The sequence below is a fragment of the Strix aluco genome, chromosome 11, assembly GCF_031877795.1.
Source record: "Strix aluco isolate bStrAlu1 chromosome 11, bStrAlu1.hap1, whole genome shotgun sequence".
In the NCBI taxonomy this organism is placed as follows: Eukaryota; Metazoa; Chordata; class Aves; order Strigiformes; family Strigidae; genus Strix; species Strix aluco.
In genome coordinates this window covers 9,631,649-9,635,975 of record NC_133941.1, presented here as the reverse complement: position 1 = coordinate 9,635,975, position 4,327 = coordinate 9,631,649, and positions in this window count along the sequence as shown.

Here is a 4,327-nt window from a genome sequence, read left to right as displayed (position 1 = left end):
CCGCCGCCGCCGCCGCCATCGCCCGTCGCCCGGCCCGGCGCGGGGACGTGGCCGCCGAGCCCCGGCCCGGCTGCCGGCAGCGGGGGCGGGGCGCGCCCTACCGTAGTCTCTGGAGTAGCCGCCCCGTCCCCTCCTCGGCCCCCGCAACGGCGCACGGCGGGGGGTCGGGTCAGCCCGCGGCCGCTCGGGCAGCCGGACGGGGCGCGCCCTACCGTAGTCTCTGGATTAGCCGCCCCGTCCACTCCTCGGTCCCCGCAATGGGTTATTGGGGGGGTGTCGGGGTACCCCTGGTTAATAGCTGTGCTGGAAGCTATAGGTACCGCACATATGGGGAAACGTGGTCAAGATGATCTTGATGAGCCATAGGATCGACTTGGATATCCAAACCTTAGAAAATAAGCAGAACGTCCAGGACCAGAAAGAGAACACCTGGGATTGTGTTGAGAATGAGTTATCTGACGAAGTGACTAATCAATTAATTAACTTGGCAATGAAACTAACTTTTGAGTATCCTGAAAGTGAGCTGCCTTCAGTGTAATACTATAAAACTACACGCCCAGGTCAAAAAGACCTCCCCTGACCAGGTCACCCAGGCCTGAATACATACAATCTCTCTCCAGAGCGTGTTAAGGTCGGTGTATCGCATGCCCGGCACGAATCCACTTTTCGGAGAACATTGATCTCTGATCTCAGCTCTCTGCTGGTGCCAGTGTGCGGTGCTGGAAGGGTGTGGAGGAGCAGGAGGAAAAGGTGAGAGAGGAAATTGCTCTCTGAAGCAGGGTTCATCCATCTGTGCTAACAGGCAGACTGGTGCTGAGCTTCCCTCCACCTTGCAGCCCCAGTTTATCACCTCCCCACACACTGTTCTCGTCCCACCTGCTACGAAGGCAGGTCGTACCGGGATAAACTGCAATACTTGTACAACAGTGATGGAATATAAGCATTCACTTACTTTTGGGTGGCTTTGGGCTTGTCCTCATATGACTGATCAAATTCCTTAGCCAGTCTTCTGTGCAACATCAGCAGAGATCACACCACTGTGAATGTCACAGAAATAAATCCCATTAGGTTCGTAACCAGATTTAGCACCTTTAAATGTACAGTATGACAGAAATAAAAGCATTCTTGTTGCCCCACCGAGCTGGAGTATCAGCTGTGCAAAGAATGGAGACATGGAGCTTGGAGCGGGGAGCGCAGGGCAAGTGGAGCCTTGCATGTCCCCTCGCCGTGTTCGTACTGGAAGTGAAGTGGACTCTGCGTGGCTGGTTTCAGTTCCAGGGACTGGAACTTAATATATATATATTAAAAGGCAAATCATTCAAAGGCCTACACTATAATGTAAAATTTTTTTTATGTAGCTTTGTAAGGAACGATTTTAAAGCATAGTTATATTTTGAGAAAATCTTAAAAATGAAGCCTTCTTAGTAAATTTTTTTTTTTTTTGGATTACAATTTCTAAGGTTGTGTAACAGGTGCTATTTTCTGCAGCAGCCAAAGATTAAAGCAATGTAAATGACTACGTTAAAAGAGCAGTCTGTAAAACAGCAGGCTGTAACAGCAATTCACCCTCTATGTATCAGACATATAAAGAAAATTATACCACATTCTATCTAGTGAGTAATAAATTTTTAAAATTCACTGTCCGACAACTGAGCTAAAAACCCAGCCTAGCAAACAAAGGTGTTTATATGCTACTTTTGGAGTGTAAGTTGAACAACTCCAAGGGCTCTTAACACACAAGAGACCACAACAGGTCCCTGGGAAGCTGTTTAAAAACCTGAAAGTTGCTTCAGCACAAAAAGCCACATTAGCCACAAATACATGCCATTCCCACTGTGCCTGCCTCTGCACTAGTCCATGGGCCATTGATCTAAGAACTCTTGCTTAGCTGTGGCAGGCCATGCTCTCAGAGAGGTTCATCAGGGCTTCTGCAACAGTTACTGATATTACAGTTCATGTCCTTCAGTCACTAAGAAGCTAAACTGTAACTTCATCTCTCACATGCAAACTTTACATCAAAGCAGGTCAGACATCTGTCTAGCAAGTAACACCTCAAAATGTAACACCAAGGAACAGATTACATATTTACATCCCTGAGTGTTATGATTTTATTTTTGTAAAGACTATTGCAAGCTTGATCCTGAATTTATAAAGACCACCATCCTGCCTCTAGAGACTCATGTTATTATCCTTATCTGAAAAAGCACAGAGGGTCGTTGTGATCCAGGATCTTTCCCTCCTCTGGAGAAATAAAATGAGAAGCTTCATTATCTTTGGATAATGGAAACTGCAGGAGGAAATAGGAAAAATAAAGCTATGAAGATATTGTAGTATTACGAACACAGTGCTTCTGTAAGTGAAACTGTTAAGGATTATAAACTCCTGGAAAATCAGATCTATGGGGAAAGGAAACTCAGATTAAAATGCATTAGATTCAGAGGAATGCTCCAGACCACTTAGACAAAAGAAGTAAAAATATTTGTTTTCCATTTGTTTTCAAAGTTAAAGGGAAGAATAATATGAATTTTTCTCAAGTGTGCAATGATATCTTCTATTTCCATCTCAGGAAAAACCCTTAATTATCATTTACATTGTTCTTACTCTGAATTTTATAAAGTCTAAGTCTGACAATTACAGAACTATTTATAGTTGTTTATAAAACTTATAGCACTGATAATTTATATAATGGAAATAGTTATGTATTATATTGTATTTCATAGTGTATGTCACAGAGTATGTTTCTGACTAAAACATATACCTACTTTACTTCCATTTGTTTCCTGCATAGAGACAGTTTTATTCCTTGTTATTCCTTGTATTTTATTACTTGTTAAACTAAATGCATATTTTATATCTGATTACCATTTTTATGTACATGCCAATTATATATCTAGACTATATTATGCATTGTATCCACGGGATTATGCCAGATTTACTTGCTATTATTAGCCATGTAGAGTCAATTGTGCTCATAAATTGCAAAGCTTCATGTTTCTGTTTTACAAAGGGACAGCAAATTTTACTAATCACTTGCCTGAAACATTGTAGATAATGCATTTTCATTCTTCAGTGCTTCCTTAAACATATAGCAGCCAAATTCACTTCTTCATCAGAAGGATGCACCAAGAGATGTAGTCTTTCTACATTTCTAAATAAAAACTTTTTCATTACAGTTCTAAAAAACTACTTTTTACAGAAGAAAGCAATACAAATTTCTTAGAGATACTCCTTCATACTTTACTTGATGGAAAAGCAGAATGGCTGAGGCACCAATTTCTTCACTGAAATCAGCATATAAATATTTATTTTACAAGGAAAGTATTACCAGACAAAAAGGGCTGGGAGTTCTTACTCTTGAAAAAAAAATAATTCTGAGGCATCTTGGAAAGTGTCAGTTAGACAAGAATAAACTCTCTGATGAAACATCTTCCTTATCCTTCATAGACTTATCTTACGCATATTTGAATTTATCCAGAGAAGATGGTGCCTACTGGTTCATAATCAGCTTCCTGTCCAATATTCTTACTACAGATTACATTGGTAAGGTCCAAAAGTTAATTAGTGCTGAAATTCTCTGGAAACGCATCAAAAGTTTCTGAGGACTTGATTGAGGCCCTGGTCTAAGTCAAATCAGCATCTGAAATTATATGTCATTAACTTCTTAACATTAAAAAAATTCATTTTATATGCCTTGCATCTTCAATTTCTGCATGTGAAAAACTGGGACACAAGAAGGTTTAGGCCAAATATTAAAACCATCCATCAATTTTAGATCAATGGGGAGAATGATCTATTTTGAAGCAAGTATTTATTTTTTATTCATGTCAACAAGACAATTTGTGCAGTTTTTAAACTGCTGGTTCAGTTCTGTGTAGGAGTGAAGATATTTTCTCGTGAAGAGATGTCATATTCTGTGGAATTCCAGCAAGAAAAATCAATCTTTATCAGCCTGGAAGATTGTCTATTTTTTTTTAAAACTTCATTAGCAGAAGTTACGTAATTGTTTTTTTCCCTCCAGGAAAAACATTTGAATGCATCTCAGAGGGGGCAGGGAGAGGAAGAGAGTCAGTAGCATCTAAATATTTTGAGAATTATCTGGAACCAGAATACCTTTCATGGTCTAATGACAGAAAAATAAGATTAAATCTACATTAGGTACTATATTTAAAGATAAGTAAACTATGGCTTTTAAACAAACTTCTCTGATTTTAGCAATTTTTTGAGCTTCTTGTTGCATTTTCTCCTTAATGCTGTATTTCTTTTGATTCATCAGGATCTGCCTCTATTCACATTGTCAATCTTGTTTGCATTTATCTGTTGATTTGGA